An 18,677-nucleotide genomic window follows, 5' to 3' on the forward strand; every position below is an offset into this window, starting at 1 on the left:
GCAGGAGATCTAAAATAAATATTCTGCAATTACAGCCGAGAAGTGTGCCATGTTTTAACTTGTTGTTGAAAAAAAAAGAATATATATAATATATATTATGTATGCAAATTTGTTGCCTGCCAAATGACGAAGTATATCGGCCAATTGTTTGTCGGTGCCAGCCGTGGTGACAGGATCCACGATAACTTTTTGGAAGAGTCCACAATCCAGTAGGAAAGGAAGGCGGCACACTAATGTTCACCACAAGTAATTTATTGGAGCAAAAAGGAACAACGCGTTTCAGCAGAAACGGCGTTTGTCAAGTTCAAACTTCCGCTATCAAGTTCGCGCTATATAAAACTTTATAAATAAATAAAATAAGTCATCATAGACATACTGTGCAACATGATTAAACACGATATATTCCTCAAATCAAATCACCAATTTGGAAATGATTTCTAAATATACACGACTTTAAACCAAGAAAGGAAAAAGTACTATAAAATAATGATAAAATAATCATTCCTGTGCATCTACTGCGAACGCATTTCATTGACGATTCCCGGAACATGTTGTGTCCCGCCCTCTTCCCGTACCAAAGATCTACGGTTCGGATGTGAGTTCAGATCCGGAAATAAACACACCTGCCGCCCCTTTATGATTACGTCCCCTAACTGTTCAAAGCGAATTTCAACTGCTCAAACAAAAGGAACAAAACACACACGCTCCGCAGAAAGAAGAAGCGGTAGGAAGAGGACGGAGAAGACCAAGGGAAAGAGGCGCAAACACAAAGAAAAACAAAGATTGAACAGAAGAGGTGGATGTAACAAATTCTGGTACAGGAAATCATCAAATAGTGATATGATGGACAAATCCATCATCAATCTTTCGCAACAAGTTTTATCGCCAGAAGGAAGAATCACTATTAAAACTGGGTTTGTCGTTCTGCCCTGCAATTGATTGGAATTATGTTGATACCAGAATTTACCTCTTTCTATATGTAAGGAAACTTAAACTGATGAACTTACATTTGTTATCTACCAAAACGGAACAATACAATCATACTGGAATGACACAACAAACTGTTAATCCGCTAGTGGCATTCTCTCTTGGCAACGTGAATTCCATCTTAGATTTTCACGAACTTGAGCACAATGTGGAAGTTACCACAGGCGACAACATAGCAAATACCCGTACCAATTTAGGTTTCACCGTCGACTCCTCTTGTAAAAGCGGCATGAAAATCAAATCACGCTTCAATCCTAATGTGGCTCATGATAATATTGAGGCTTTGCATTCCGTCATGATTGAGGAACTAGTATGCTTAAGAAATCATCGAAATGATAAAATCAAGGACCAACTTACAAAAAATCAATGGACAGCATTACACAATTTATTACAAGATTCTACAATAATAACTAAACCCTCAGACAAAGAGGGCAATATTGTTTTACTGGAAGTTGAGGATTACAAAGCAGAAGCCATGCGGCAACTAACTGATGAAAGCTGCTATGAATGTGTTACGTGGCAGACATATGAAAACGCCATCAAGAGATATCATGAAATGCTGCACATCTGGTGGAGTGCAAATTTAATTGATGATGATTGTTAGCGGGTCTGGATGGAATGACACAACTCTTCGATGTGTTAGGTAGGGTTTTATATTGGTTTATAGAGATCTTCGAATAAGTCTTTTTCTAGATGCCAGGATGTAGATATAGGTGAAAATATTAGGAAGTAGGCGTAAGGTGATTCACCAAACTCTCTTCTTTTCTTGGGGCATCTTCTGAATGTGACGGTCTTCTTCTTTGCCTCTCGTCTTCCCCAGCCTCTTGGAAATGGCTTGGATGAAGGAAAGAGAGAAGCAGTCAGTGCTGGGTCCTGCTCGGTGTTCTAGGGGAGGGGACACCTTCCAGCGAGTGACGGCAGTGCTGTACGGGACAGTGTGAGTGAAGGGGAGGGGGAACGTTCAACACTCAGGGCTCCAATCTGTACTTGTGCCCTATAAGTCCGGTGCTTCCCGCCTCCCTACCCAGCCCAAGAACCTTTTGCGTATCTGGCTTAGCCACGCTCCTTCGGGAGCGTGGCGGAATGAAGCGTGGTGTCGGCCTTCCCTCGGCTTCGTGTTCCCGTCGTCTCCTTGGCTGGTCGGTATTCGTTCTCTTCTTTCTTCAGTTGGTGTCTCGTTCTCTCGGCGTTCCCCGCTCGGCGTCTGTTGGTTCCCAGTTAACCGCGCTAGCGGTTTTCCCGCCGCGCGCTGCGATTTTAAAAAAGCTGCGTGAGCTCGTCATCAGCGTGCGAGCGGCGCAACTGATGACGAGCTGAGCTCGTCATCAGCGCCGAAGTGGTTAAAGGGACAGTAACCGAGGTCTCCGGGGCTCTCTTCCTCCTCATAGGATACTCGCCGTTCGTCCTGCTGATTGGGAAAGTGAGGCGAAGAATCACATGGAGACTCCCACCAGTCCACAGTCTTTTTTCTCTCCTCCCCTGTACCCTAGGCCCTGTGACAATGATGAACTCAAATTTATAAGAAATGACAATCCTCGTGTCCCCTGTTTATACCTTTTCCAAAGGTTCATAAACATGCAACAAAACCCCCAAGGAGACCAATTTTCTTGTCTAATGGGTGATTGCTTGAGAATACCTCCATTTTTTTGGATCACTTGCTGGTTCCTTATGTCAAACATTTAGGATATTTCTGCCAGGATTGTACGGATTTCTTAAACAGGATCCATGATATCAAATGGGAGAAAGGTTTTCTGTTAATTACACTGGACTTATATTCATTATATATGTGTATAAATCAAGAGTAAGGTGTTGATGCAAGCTTGTATTAGTTGCAAAAAAGACAAATTGGCCTCTATGACCATACGATCATGTTGAAATTAATGATGTCCTATTGTTTAAAAGAGAATATTTTTCTATTTACAAAGAACTGTACCGTGAGAAGTCCGGGACTGCAATGGGCACCTGTTTAACCACCAGCTTAGCGAATTTGTTTCTGGGCTGGTGGGAGGAGCAGGTGGTCTGGACGGATGGCAACAAAATGTTAACAAATCGGGGAGTGTGACATCATTATAGAAAGGTTTAAGCACAGGATATTCTAATAAAATTCTGTCCCAAGCGAAAAACAAGCTGTGTAATGTAAAACAGGCAGATGTTCTGTTTAACAAAAATAGAATAGTCTCGGAAAAGAAAGCCATGACGACACCGAGAATGATAACCAGGTACAATGGTCGGTCTGGTAGACTCAAATTGATCATGAAAAAACATTGGGGGTTCATTCAAGCAGATCCTGTCATTGGAAGCGACATGGGTTGTTCTCCACCCATAACTTACAAGAGACCAAGTTTGCTTTGTGACAAATTGGTTAACAGCTATTTTCAAACTGAACCCAACCACGAATTAGCTACAACCTAACAATGGAGTTTGCAAGTGCTTTGCATGTAAAGCATGCAAGAATAGTGAAAATCGCAAAATCTACAAAACTGCCAGTGGTATGGTTAAAGCCATCTCCAAATTTATCACCTGTACCATCGATTATGTGGTTTATTCCCTAGAATGTCCCTGTGGTCTCCGCTACTTAGGGAGTACCCCACTGCCCGTGAAAAAATGGACTTGAACACCAGAGGGCCATAGCCAACCTGGATTTCAACTATCAGGTGGCCAGACATTTTTATAATGTCCCCGATAGCAATAACAAACTGCTCAAGTATATGGGACTAGACAGGATATACAAATAAATTAGGGTTGGCGACAGAGAAAAGCTGCTGCGGATTCTCTAATCCACGTACATCATTGATCAACCCATATGGCATTCTCATATTTAGATTAGAGAAGAAGAGCTAGCAACTCATATAGGGGTGTAATTACCGCCCAGATTTTGGGAGATTTATCTTGAATACGTACTGTATATATCTTTACTCACAGTTTCCCTAGTTACCAAAAGTTTTGCTTTATTGCTTTCTTTTCTTCCCAGTGTTCTACATACATTATTATATATTTGTTCACTTGCTCTCAGGTGTGGGGGTAGTACCTCGATCTACCATTCTGCATGAAATGTCTTTTCCAGTAAACCATATGGGCACTTGCTCGTATGATATGCAGTTATGGTATCTGCTTTTTCCACTTGACTTCTGTCCATTGGTATTGCAGGGAGATAATTTAGGATTATCTTTATTTTAGAATAATCCGCTGTTATTTTCGAGGCCACCCCCCTGTGAGGATTTATCCTGAGCAATTCTTTTTTTATACATTTGGATTTTATTACAATCATTTTTTGCACGATACTTACACTACCACGGTATCTATGCTTTATTTACTAAATAACAGCTTTAGAGACATCTCTCATTACAGTAGAGGTATGTGCACACACGGTTCCTCTATATTCTATTGCCCCTTGGGTAATTGCCGTATGGCCGTTATATAAGGGAAATACATCCATATAGTTAGGATTCGGTTCAACATTTTGTTTGATACAAATGTATTAAGTTGTGCATTGGTGTATTCTTAATGTGTCCGTGCCACACTATGAAATGACAAAGAAAATGTTGATGACATTTATTTATAAAATTGGCACACTAATACTAGTGTAACCATCACAGTGTTATAAAATGCAATGTGTATATTATATTTGTATTATTTATGCTAATTTATTGCAACATGCGTCATGTGGCTGTCTTCCATGGCTATTACTGAGCCGGAGATCTTGGGTATGGGAATAGGGCGGGACACAACACGTTCTGTGAATCGCCAATGAAATGCGATCACAGTAGATGCACAGGAATGATTATTTTATCATTCTTTTATAGTACTTTTTCTTTTTTTGTTTTAAAATCCTGTATATTATTTAGAAATCATTTCCAAATTGGTGAATTGCTTTGAGGGATACATTGTGTTTAATCATGTTGCACAGTATGTCTATTATGTCTATGATGACGTATTTATTGGCACCGCGATAGCAGAAGTTTGAACTTGACAAAGGCTGTTTCGACTGAAACGCGTTGCTCCTTTTTGCTCCAACAACTTGCTTGTGGTGAGCATTGGTGTGCCGCCTTCCTTTCCTACTGGATTGTGGACTCTTCGGGGGAAAAAAAAAAAAAAATATATATATATATATATATATATATATATATATATATATATATATATATATATATATATATATATATGTGTATATATATATATATGTATATTCACTGAAAAAACCATAGGTTATAGACCATATATAGTTAGGAATTAGCATTTACAAAACCTTGAAAATTCACTGAAAAAACCATAGGTTATAGACCATATATAGTTAGGAATTAGCATTTACAAAACCTTGAAAATTCACTGAAAAAACCATAGGTTATAGACCATATATAGTTAGGAATTAGCATTTACGAAACCTTGAAAATTCACTGAAAAAACCATAGGTTATAGACCATATATAGTTAGGAATTAGCATTTAAAAAACCTTATTTTACTCACACAAAACCATTGAAATTCCATATATAGTTAGTTGCACTAACTATATATCGCGCACCCGCAATCCACTGCTGATCATGTCACATATTACATCATTCATGACATGGTCAGTGACATCACTGATGACATCTCAAATGACATCACTGAGAGATAGGTCATCTGGCCCGACCAGAGAGCACCCCTAGTGAAAAGGACATATGCAATAATAACGAAGTGATCACTGTATCCTGTTAACAGAAACTTTAGCATGAAACAACCTGGAAAGAAAAGAATAGGAAAACGAAAATCAGTAGGCCACTGATGAACTTTTTATTAAATAACAAACAAAGAAACGATAACAATACGTAATGATAAAACCTATTATTGTCCTAGAAACAAGAAACGTTAGAAGTAAGCCCGTAATAAGAAACCTGAAAACATCGCCCCTCACTGCCCCAAAACGTGTCTGTCCCACCGCCTGCCACGGCCAAATAACGGCAAACTGGGAAAGATAGAAGTCAGCAGACATCCGCCCCATTCTAGAAACTACCAAAGGGCAACAGGTTTTCGGCTACGCCCAGCCGGAAGCAACACATATAAGGTGGGTCCTGCTGCCACGCCTCGGCCAGGAGATCATCACGTAGGGTGTAGCCGGAGGAGAGGCCGAGGCCAGCGGGACCCGGCCAGGGGGATTGACAACACTGGAGAGTTTCAGGGGGGGGAATGTCCGTGTCCTCGACCCTCCCCTCTCTCTCCCAGTCCGGCCGCGGTGGCCCTTGAGAGTTGCAGGTTGTCCCTCCACACTCTCTCCCGGTCCGGCCACCAACGGCCGGGGGCTGGGGCCGACGGGATCCGGCTGCAGCCGATGAGCCAAGGAACCCGTTCATGGGGCCAGAGCAAAGGGCGTCCGGCCGCCATCCACAGGAGGTGTGGCCCAAAGACGGACGGGACATTTCTTCTTTCTTTTATAATGGCTGCGACAACACTGGGGGGGGGATGTCTTGCACATGCCTCCGACCCCCCCCCCCCCTCATCCTCATCGCCTGGTCCGGCCATAACAAATGTCAAGCGAGACGCCGTGGGGTGCACTGGGAGGGAGAGACGATGCGAACAGGCCTCTCCCGCCTCCCCAGGTGAAGGCTTCCCAGCTGCACCCTCAGCGCTCCAGGCGCCCGGAAAAGGGTTCTTCCACTGTGGCGATGCTGCAACGTCTCGCCCGGCAGGGTGGAGCCCGTCCGCTCATTTGACCCCGCGATCGCCAGTAGCTACCGAACTCTCAAAATGGCGGTCGACCTGGCAAGAGCGGGCCCAGCATAAAGAAATGGCCCGGTCACTGGTTGACTCCACCACCGTAGTCCTCCACGACCTTGAAGATTCTAGAGGAGCCGCGGGAGTCTCCGACCCCCGCAGACACCCCCGATGGGGAATGACTGCCATGATCGCCCGTGGAGTGACGAAACTGTATCCGCGGGACGTCGGCGCTCCCATGCTGCCACCAGCCTCCGTTTGAATGACTAGAATCCTGCAGACCTCAGTTCCGGTGAAAGCACAGTGTGACCCGGTAGGAAAAATTGTTGCACCCCCTCCCCTTTTTGACTGATAGTTCAAACCACCGATCCTTTCCTTTGCCCTTTTACCGGAACTATGGACTGCCTCCCCCTCTTTTACATTTTCTAGAGAAAACAAAACATTAACCACTACATTAGCATAGCAGTTGACACCAGAACTGTTTTCAAATTGAAAACCAACAACATCTTCAACAGAATCCTTTTTGTTTCTGCTGTGACCCTGCTACAGCACAGGCATTGTCCCCAGCAGTAATTCTGCAATGCCGATAAGTATAGCTGTGGTGCCTACTGGACTCACTCACCCCCGCGGCGCCCCACGCCGTTATTTGCTGGGCGGCAACTTACTAGACATCACCTTCGTGACATCCAGATTTCAGCGCTTTCTGCTGCCTTGGAACTATTCGCACAACAGACCGCTACTGACAATCCACCCCCCGGGACGCCACACACCGGATACCCAAATCAGTGCGGCACCCAGGCAACATCTTCTGAATTTTCATAATTTGAAAGAACTAGTAACATGTCCTCATCAGGAATTTCCTCATGAAAAGTCTGCAATGATGATTCTTGTAACTCTATGGTCTCCAAACATTCGATAAATTCGCCATCAAGAGATTGGTCAAAAAAATCATTCAAGTCATCTCCTCCTTGTGAGAATATTTCATTATTGGTGCTGTCAATTTCAATCAATGTATTGGATAATTCAAAAGAAATTGCCACGGTCTCTTCGTTGTTTAAATGTTTTTACTGTTTTTGTTTTGTTGTATATATTTATAAGTTATTAAAGTTTTATAATCCTACTACTTTGTTGGAGTGCTATATATTTTTAATATGACACATAATTGTAAAAACTTTGATGTACAAAGAGTCATCCCTGGAATCTTCCGCTTCAGGCTCGGTCCCCTCCCCAATCACAATACAGGATGGTTTTCAGATAGTAGGAACACGTGTGGTGTGACGGATCTCATCGGGTGTGGGCCTTGATCTACTATAACTCCTTTGAAGAGGGGTGATTCTTTACAGCTGGGGCCATAAACTACATCTGCAGGGCTAGCTGATAGCCTGGACAATCGGACACAGAGGAAGAGGAGTGTCAGAGGGTGCGGTAGTGAATAGGGCGAAAGGGAGGTGTCGGGCGGGCACAGAGTGTGATTCTCAAGGAAGAGCAGCGCAGATGGGGGGAGGTTTATTGCCCATGCATAACACAGAGAGCGGGGGTGACCAGTGCCTGGGGAAGATGCTGGCGAAGGTGGGGAGCCATGCTAAGGATCGACAGCGTGCAGAGAGTGGGTCTGGTCAAGGCATCTAAAATGGCTGCCGTGCACGACAAAAGTGTGGCATTTCAAAAAAGGCAAGATGGCGCAGACAATGTTTTTCAACACTTCCTCATTTCCTTCGAATCGAACGTTAACAGACGTTGGTGCATATTACCAAAGTTACGCGATATTTATCGCTAACGATGCTTAGCAACGAATTTTTTACCGCTAAGCATCGTCAGAAATTATCGAAGATAAACCTTGCTATTATCAAGGTTTATCGCAAATGCGATAAAAAACGGCCGCAATGCATGAATATCGCTAAAAAGTCAGCGATATTCATGCATTACCGAGCTAATGCTCTTAGCCATGTTATCCACCTCCCATTGGATAACATGGCTAAGAACTGCTCAGGGCAGGTGTTAGTTTTTGGAGATATTCGCGCTTAGCGCAAATATCTCCAAAAGTTGGTAATAGGAGATAGATATCTTGCATGTTGTAATGCAAGTTATTGTGGTATATGGAACTCATACCATAATCTCTCAGGAAAGCAGAAACTGATCCTTTTGGGACCGCCTGAGAAGGCCTAGGAGGTGAGGGGTACTCTACTTTGCCCCCTTTTCACGTTCCGAACTATTTTTTTTTACTCTCTTCTGTAATTACACAAAATGGCAGCGATAAGATGCATCAGAGACAGACAGTGAGAGAAAGGAGGCCGGAGATGAAGAAGAGATGTCAAATACACATTGGAGATAATATAGTGGGAGAAGGAAAGTAAATATGAGTAAACTTACCATGTAACATAAAAATGTTGCACTCTATACTATAAGTCTCATTTTATACTACAATCACTTCGCTACAACCTCATAAATTAAAAATAAAAATGAATAATGTCTCAAACAATTTTTGATTTCTAAATATAAATTTATTCTTCTGAATTTTCAAAATTTGAAAGAACTAGTAACATGTCCTCATCAGGAATTTCCTCTTCAATCATCTCATCTGGAATCTCCTCATGAAAAGTCTGCAATGATGATTCTTCTAACTCTATGGTCTCCAAACATTCGATAAATTCGCCATCAACAGATTGATCCAAAAAATCATTCAAGTCATCTCCTCCTTGTGACAATATTTCATTATTGGTGCTCTCAATTTCAATACATGTAGTGGATAATTCAAAAGAAATTGCCACGGTCTCTTCATTGTGAGCCATTTTATTTTGAAATTGCTTGCTGTAAATTGCAGAAAAAAATAATCACTTTCATTTATCGTTTTTAGTAATACATAATATAAAACTAACTTTATCAAGTATTTAGTATAACAGAAGGACTGTAAATAAATAACAGAAAACATTTTTCAAATTATCTTCAAGTGTACAACATAGTTCCCCTTACAAATTAACAACTCACCTTTTTAAAAGTAGGAGAAGTGTTAGTACTGTGTAAATCAAACACCAGCAATTGACCACCAAAAATTCCTCACAAATGTACCTCAGACAGTAGTTTCACAAAATGGCTGTGGTTTCCTCTCATTTTAGATATATACATAACCAATTAACTTTCATCACACACAAATACAAAACCAAAGTAACATTTTAATTGGTTCTAAATTTCAACACTTTCAAATGTGTTTTCCCCATGCAATTTTCCATAGGACATTTAGATACGTCTACAGCCTGAATGGCTAAACGGAATTACACCAAACTTGGCAAAATGGTACATCAAACCTAAGAGGTCAGGGAGGATCTACTATGCCCCCTTATGGTCATTTGCCCCTTCGCTTTGGCCTCCTCTTGTCTCTCGATCCTACCGAGAGACAAGATGGCGGCCGCTACGGACTGTTTGGAATGTTTACAGACGCCGGAGAACCAATCAGCTTCGCAAAGCTCCGTAACGCGAAAAGTACGCGAAGCGGAGCGCTGTTACAGATATATATCTTTTTTTGAACGTTAATTTCTCAAAATCCACTGGAGCACATATATTGAGACCTAGCAAAGGCACATCGGGCTACCAGTCCCTACAATTTTGCCAAGTTTCGTGCAAATCCATTCAGCCGTTCGATTATTATTATTTTTTTTTTTGCCCCGCGGGGCCCTTTTAAAACCTCCACATCAAACCTAGAGGGTCAGGGAGGATCTACTATGCCCCCTTATGGTCATTTGCCCCTTCGCTTTGGCCTCCTCTTGTCTCTCGATCCTACCGAGAGACAAGATGGCGGCCGCTACGGACTGTTTGGAATGTTTACAGACGCCGGAGAACCAATCAGCTTCGCTTCACAAAGCTCCGTAACGCGTAAAGTCCGCGAACCGGAGCGCTGCCTGGTCCGCTGTTACAGATATATATCTTTTTTTGAACGTTAATTTCTCAAAATCCACTGGAACACATATATTGAGACCTAGCAAAGGCACATCGGGCTACCAGTCCCTACAATTTTGCCAAGTTTCGTGCAAATCCATTCAGCCGTTCGGGCTAAAAGTGAGGCCAACCGCCCTAAGGAAAACTCAATGTTAAAAACACGTTTTGGGACCCCCCTTTTTTCTCGGCCCCCCCTTGACGAACCCCCCCCCAAATTTTCAGGGGCTGCTCAGAAACAAAATGTTCCATTTTCCTGAAAATTTCAGCCAATTCCGTCCACAAACGCCAAAGTTATTAGACATAGAATTTTCAAAAATCCCATAGAGAAAAAATCCTAACTATATATACCTACTGGCGACCGCTAGTAGGTAATGTATATGTATATTTTCATTGAAAAAAATCCAAAGATTACAGTGACATTATAGTTGGGGAAGTAGAATTAAAATAAACCTTAGAAATTCACTGAAAAAAACAAAGGTTACAGGGACTTTATAGTTAGGGTCAGATTTCACTTGTACAAAACAATTAAAATTCAGCAGTTATACAAGTTTAGTTGTTTGTTCTTGGGAGCACCAATTGGTCCCGCAGCAAGCATATGTTTCCACTTTTCCACTATTTTAAGAATATTTAGTGAGTGAATCTGATTGAATATCAGGTTTGGGTGGTGGAGTACCATCACGTTCCGCGTAGGAACAAAAATCTGACAATATGCAACTTGGCTGATGGTTCCAGGAACTGCCTACACGATGAGAAGTTATGTTTATTAGTTTTGTATGGATGCATATCTAAAAAGGAATAAAAAAAATTATAAGATACTTTGTAAGTGGGCACAGTTTTAAGGAAAAACGCATTGTTGTGTCTCCTGCGGCAGTCTCAACGAATTAAGTAAGGTCTAAAAACAAATGATAATTATTGTGCCTTGTTTACTTGTAAGGCCATGGCTCAGGTTGTAATGAAAAACCGAGACATTTGGAAAACGATTTGTAATAAGTGATGAGATTGAGCTAAGCGGAATCCAGAAGATATTGGCATTGCCTTGTGACATCATTCTCTCTGGCAGTCACAAGGAGTGGATACTGACGTGATGGTCTACATATGTTTAGGCTTCCGTTATTTTAAGAGATGAAGTTCGTGCGTGTGCCGTTCTTAACACTACAGTTCTTTGGTCTTATTTCTTAGGGAAGTGTTTTTTTCCACCTGAACCCCTGATGTCTTCAGTATTCAATATCTGTGTTTATAGCACTACATGAGGCTTTCACTCTGCCCCACGTTATCCAATATTGGTGGCTTAAGCCCTGGGTTCAAAGCAAGAGCACTTTGTTTACCTTTGGCAAAAAGCTGTCCCAGGTAAAATTTGATTTCCTCGGGCAAAACCTCACAAAATTTGCGAACTTTGCTAAATATTTTGCCCTTTTGCATAATCTTCGCTAACGGTAGAATTGTTGAAGCAGAGATTTTATTGCTCAGATTGTTTAACACAAGTTTTCTATTCACACCATTCTCATGCCAGTATCTTGTGACTTTTTTCCACAAGGTATGCCCTTGCCTTAACCTTTTTATTACCAAAGCTGCGATGTATTTCTATGCATTTTATTAAACATTTCTGTCATAAGGCCTTCAAAGGGATACATTTTCATGCAATGTACCAGCCAAGCACATTATTCGCAGGCTACCATTTTCAAGAAGTGTCAATAAATTCTAAGAATTTTTTTTGCCAACGGCTAGTTATAGATTTGTTCCTTGTTTTTCACAGTCTTAAAAACGATCCCGTTTCTTATGGAATCATTTACTTAAAATAATACCACTATATTAATCTTTTTTGTACTGCAGAAGAATGGCTTCTCCAAAAGCTTTTGGAGAAGAATCATGTAATCAGAGTAGAGTATGTTGGTTTTTAAATTTCTGGACACCAGAACTAGCATGACCACTAGATTTGAAAAGATAATGACAAACCGAAATGAAAAGTCTAATGTTGTCAACATATCCCACGCATGGTCCACATTAGCATATCCGGAAATACATTACGTTTTGCCTAAATACCTTGAATAAAACCTTTATCAAATTACCATTTCAATTTACTGTTAATGAGACTGAAGCACAGCCGTGAAGTGCAAACAAATGTACCTGTTTTATTATTTATCGGGCTTTGCCTAGTACCTTTAACAAGGCACTTTGCATACATTACACTGAATAATTCATAATAATGGAATCACGGGAGCCAGAAAAGATTAGAATCTGTGGCAGGCAGGAGGTTTGGCATCACAGATCAGTGTAGCATGAAAGAAGGGAAGTGAGGGAAGGTAAAAAGTGATGAACATTTAAAAGAAGCTTACCAGTTAACATTCTTCTTTAATGCCTATGGTGAATATGTTTGTGTGACGCAGACTTTGAGTTGTGACCAGTTAGCCACTTGCTTTCATGTGCTGTATACTTAATCATTTTTTTAAAACCAATTTTATTAAAGTTTCTTACAATTTCACACATATTACTATGCATACAGTTTCGCTTTGCAAAGCTTTCATACATACTACTTATACTGGATAAACATAGTGATAGTCGACCTTTCGGTTATTCACTTATGTTCAAACAACTCTCTTATCTATTGTCATATTGTCTGGATTATGCAGTCTGCAAGTCTCAACTATTATTCACTTTGCCAGCTCTGACTTGTAGCATGGTCGCCCACCCTACATATATTGATTAACAGCCCAACTCCCTCCCCTCCCCTAGGCGTGCCTTGATTTTGTGTTCCTGTGTATTCTGCCTAACGCAGGTTGCTGTATACTTAATTTTGACGTAATCAAATTTTATGCAACCTAAATGGGTGTCACTATTCAAACTAGTTTTGTAATGTCTTCATTCACCGATCATGTAATGAAGATTACAGCCGAAGCATAGATGAAAAAGATTAATATCACAGTATCTTCCACTTAACTCCTTAGCTGCGGCGCTTTTCCGCCGCAGCGCTAAGGGGGCGGGGCGGCCGCGCGGCGGCCGCATGCTGGTGACGGAACCGCTCCGTCACCAGCCTCGGTTGAGCTGTGCTCATGACGGAGCGGTTCCGTCATGGCCCGCCCCGCTCAATAGAACGCTCAGCCCTGGCGCGGAATCTGCGCCGCGCAGGCGTGCCGAGCGGGCCATGACGGAACCGCTCCGTCATCAGCACAGCGCCACCGCAGCTGATGACGGAGCGGTTCCGTCATCAGCATCGAAGGTGTTAACAAAGTGGGAAGGCGGCTGTAATATATGCCCAAAGTATTGTATTGCAACATGTATATAGTGCTTACTAACCCTATGGGGTGGGGGTGTTGAAGCAGTGGTCTACATGGGTAGCACACTACACCATGTAGAATGTGTGGTTGGAAGGATGTTGTATTGGTTTTGATCCCAGGTGGGAAGTGTTTCCATTTTGTATGTGAGGACCACCGAATGGCAGTTATTGTGTTATGGGACACAACGCTTAGCAGTGTAGTGTGATGGATGAAGAAGTGTGAGCAATAGGTGTGCAGTTTGTTTGTTTGTAAGCTGGCAATTTTGAGCAGCTTTGCAGGCCCTTTTTGGTATTTCTTATGTTCATAGTCCACTTGGCTGGTTATTGCACTGGATTGTGCACTCTGAGATATTTTGTTTAATGTTTCTGGTCCTGATCAGGCATAGGTTAGAGGGATAAGTGGTGGAGGGATCTGCTTGGATGGGCTTTGTTAATATTATCCCAAATCTGATTGTCATTGCAAGATGCCGATACGTGGCTGTAGTGTGTAGCTAGTTGGGACCTGCTGTTGTGGACTAAATTAGAGTTTTCCGATGGCCAGCAGTATAGATCGGAGATCTTCAGTTATTCCACTCCTGTTCAGAGGTTAATGGGTGGTTTATTGCTGTGGATGGTACACTACAAGGTGATGGATATGACACTTACCAGTTTTATCTTATGTGAGTGCAAGAGAGTCGAGTAGTAAAGGGAATTATTAGGCAGCCTTTATGAACTGCAACAGGTGTGCTGACTGCTGAGTGTTGTTAGTTTTAGTGTGGGTTATATATTGTATTGTGATTGCATTACCCTGACTGACCATTGTTGGTCTTTACGCTGGTCAGCACCCTGCTCCAGGTCACAGCGTTAGACTTTTTGTAGGTATAGTTGGGTGTTGGGATCAGTTTTGTTATTTTCCAGAGCCATTCCATTCCTTTACTCCACTTTCTATGTGGTACATTACATTACAAGGAAATTAGGTGGTATATTTAATGAGAAGGGGGGTGGGCAAGGGAATTTCATGCATTGGTTGGCAGGATCAATAGATGAGCTACAGGAGATTAGGTATTGTTAGGGTGCAGAGGAATGACTTTTGAAGGAGAGGTTGCACTCTTTGAAATAAGGTGTAGGCAATTTGCAGAGGTATAATATTAGGCTTTGAGGCAAACTTGGAAGGAGAGGGTCATTTGAAGAAAAAAGGAGAGATGACAATCGCAAGTTTCAAGTCAAAGTTGTTTTTCATGCAGGGGCTTAGGAATATTGTTGAGGCTTTCTGAGATAATAGCATGCAAAAACTGTTAAAGGAAGCAATATTATTTGCATGTGTTACAATACCACTGTATGCCATAAGCACACACACACACACCACCATCAATCACCAGGTAAATACAGTTAAATAAATATTGCTTCAATTTTCCAATAAAACTGATAAAAGGAAGCTACAAAACACAAATGTTGTACTGTTTGTGCTTGAGATCCTCTTCCCCTTTCCATTAGTGATCAGAGAGGATGGAGGATAACAGTCTGTTTTAGTGAATTTGTGTACAATGAGTTCTTGTCAAGGCAGGTAGCACTAGACTGTCTCCTGTCTGATTATATAATGGCCTGGTACAGCAGTAACCAGGACTCTAGCATGCACAATCAAATAAAATTCTCCTATTGTATATTCGATACGTTTTTATATCACTTTTTTAGATATGAGTCATCACAATACATCTTAATTTACATTGATATTTCATGTACAATTAAGTTCACAAATTCATCGCATTTAATGTACAATAAATCAAATATGACAAAATTATATAGTAAACACAAACAAAGCTGAAAAAACCCAATGCATTTCGGGGCGAAAAGCCCCTTCGTCAGGGGTCTGTAATGAAAAGGAAAGAGAAGCAACAGAGAGAAGAGAAAAGGAAATGTCAGTTACTTTTGATGCTTTACAAGGAGCTATAGGTTTTCAATGCTGAAACATAATTGAACGCTTACCGCGTTTCTGAGATTTATGTCCAAATAAAGGTAATGTTACTCTGTTATGCGACTGCAATCAGAAGAAAAAAGGGGAGGATTCACTGGACTGTTGCCAAAATTTTGTCCAGATACCCAGACTTTAAAACGTGAAATCATTTACCTGAAAATGTGCTAGGGTCACGTACTGAAAAATAAATGGAAAATACACTCTGAGTTCAAAGGAACCTTAACAGGGGATTGCACGTGAAATTTATAAAAGCATGTTCTCATGCTCACCTGAACTAGGATGTAACCGAACCAAATGTCCTGTAAGAATAGGAAAAACCAGACAAGGAGGACCGTTTAGTCTTCCATGCGAATATTCAACGAATAAAGTACTGATTATACTATCATCCAAAAAACGAGCGTTTTTACCTGCAGGCCTACGAACAGACGATCCTAGTTAGAATTGCGTCAGTGCTCTATAAACGAGAAAATAACACTTTCTCAATACCGTGCTGAAACACACGGTCAAAAATTCCTAAGGCGAAGCGATACTATCATTAGCTCTGTGCTTAGAGCTTACCGTTTAGCGTAACCGCAGTGTTCCTAAGAAATGAAGTCTTCCGTAGTGTTGGGACTTTCGTGCTGGAGTTATGGGTTAATCACATGGCTACTACGTTACCAGATATATAGAGATAGAGGACTACCGGCGCTAATACTGAAAGCAGACGCCATATTTAAATATCGCGAGTTAAAGAGCATGAAATTGAATGAGGCGAGCGAGTGGAAACAAGACGATCGCTTTCATAAAAGATAAACGTAATGTCCCTCGATATGTACTCAGAGTGACGGAACGCCAAAAGAGAATATAGAAAGAATATAGAAGTACAAAGAAAAATGATTAAACATATTTGATGTGGATCTTGCTTACTTAAATATTTTCACCCCATTCACATCAACCTTATATTAACCATGAGGAAATTATATTTATATTGAAAGGTGTATTTCTATGTCATGTGTTCGTATCACTGTGTGGTGGAATCCCTAGGGGGTTGTCTGATGTCAAAATTAAAGAGAGCATATCATATCCATTTTATCATTGAGCCCATACGGGGTTAGTGTTTGTAATTTACGAATCCAGAAGGCTTCTCTCTGGAGAAGGGTCTTAGAATTGTCCTGACCTAATCGTTGGGGAACTTGTTCAATAACTTGAAATTTAAGCTGGGCTATTGTATGCCCAGTCTCAGCCCAATGCTTTGCCAGCGGAGAGGTGTGGTTCTTGTTACGTATCCGGCTTTTGTGCTCAGATAAACGTACTTTAAGTTTTCTGTCGGTTTTGCCGACGTACAGAAGTCCGCAGGGGCATTTAATTGAATAAACTACGTGCTCTGAATTGCAGCTGGTTGTATGCCTCAATGGTATTTTCTCACCTGTACGTGGATGTGATAGTACATTTCCCAGTATAGCATTGTTGCAATTTTTGCATTTAAAACACTTGGTTGTCCCCTTATAAGCTTGGTGTTGCTGAGTTTGCCGTTCCTTGTTGTGTGGTTGATTTAATATCTCTCTCATATTTGGTGCTCGTTTATAAGCGAACAGTGGCTTATCCATGAACAATGTACCAAAGTCTTTTTCTACTTGGAGGATCTCCCATCTTTTTTGTATTATGCGTCTTATGTCTCTAGACGCTGTGGAGTACTTGGAAACGAAAACCATTCTCTTATTGGCTGTTTTGGGTTTCTTTTGCAAAAGCTCAGTACTTGGGATTACTTTAATTTTTTCAATTTGTGCCTCCAGAAGTTTTTTAGGGTATCCTCTATCCAAGTACTTTTGTTTTTGCTCTTCTAAGCTTTTCTCACACTGTGCGTCATTGGATGATATTCGTTTTATCCTCATGAATTGCGACGTCGGAAGGTTTTTAATCAGAGTGGTTGGATGAAAGCTTCCATAAAGTAAAGCAGTGTTTTTGTCAGTTGGTTTCTTATAGAGACTTGTTTTTATTGAGTTCTCTGTTACTTCTACCATCACGTCCAGAAATGGTAAAGATACTGTGCTGATCTGATGTGTGAATTGAATTCGAGGATTAGCTAGATTTAGGGTCTTGATGTTCTGTTGAAGTTCAAACTTTGATCTTCTCCAAATTATGAAAACATCGTCAATGTACCGTTTGTAGTACACCAATCCTTGCTGCCAAGTATGATCCTCAAGAATGTAATCAAGTTCAAATTTTGCCATAAACCAGACACTATTGGTCTAATGGGAGGATTAGTCAAGTTCTTATGCACTTTAGGAAGAAAGTAAATCTTAGGTCTTCTTGGATAGATTTGCTTTAGATAACGCCTGGTTGTGTTATTAATCCATCCCATTTCTTCTGCCTTTTCCAGTATCGTATCCATCTGTTGTGCTATTTCTGTCGTGGGGTCTTTATCAAGTTTGGCGTAAGTGTTAATGTCCTGAATATGTTCATTGCCCCTTTGCATGTAAAAGTCTGTGTCCATTATGACCAACCCTCCTCCTTTGTCTGCCTTTTGGATTACAATAGAATTGTTCTTTGCCAAATTCAACAGAGCGCTCCGCTCAGCTCTTGTAAGGTTGTTTGCCTTTCTTTTGTATTGAATTTTACTCATGTCTGTCTTTACTAAAGTCTCAAATGTGTCCAGGCTTTTATGAGAAACTGGAGCCATATAATTGCTTTTTGGTTTGAATTGAGTCTCTACATTGTCCGGTGTTACGATGGGATTCAGGATTGTGAAGAAATGCTAAGGCGTAAGATCCTCATAAATTTGAAAAATGCTACCTCCTTTTCGAGGTCATTTGTATGGTAGGTACTTACGAATGATATGCCTTTATTTAACAGCCTTTCTTCAAATTCAGA

The 18,677-nt window shown here is 41.2% G+C and overlaps 1 protein-coding gene across 3 annotated transcripts in view; it reads left to right on the forward strand.

Annotated features, from left to right (window-relative positions):
* The window catches only part of WDFY3 (WD repeat and FYVE domain containing 3), a 1,930,620-nt gene that overhangs the window by 340,973 nt on the left and 1,570,970 nt on the right, over positions 1-18,677 (forward strand). The window lies entirely within an intron of this gene.

The sequence above is a fragment of the Lissotriton helveticus genome, chromosome 2_1, assembly GCF_964261635.1.
Source record: "Lissotriton helveticus chromosome 2_1, aLisHel1.1, whole genome shotgun sequence".
NCBI classification, from domain to species: Eukaryota; Metazoa; Chordata; class Amphibia; order Caudata; family Salamandridae; genus Lissotriton; species Lissotriton helveticus.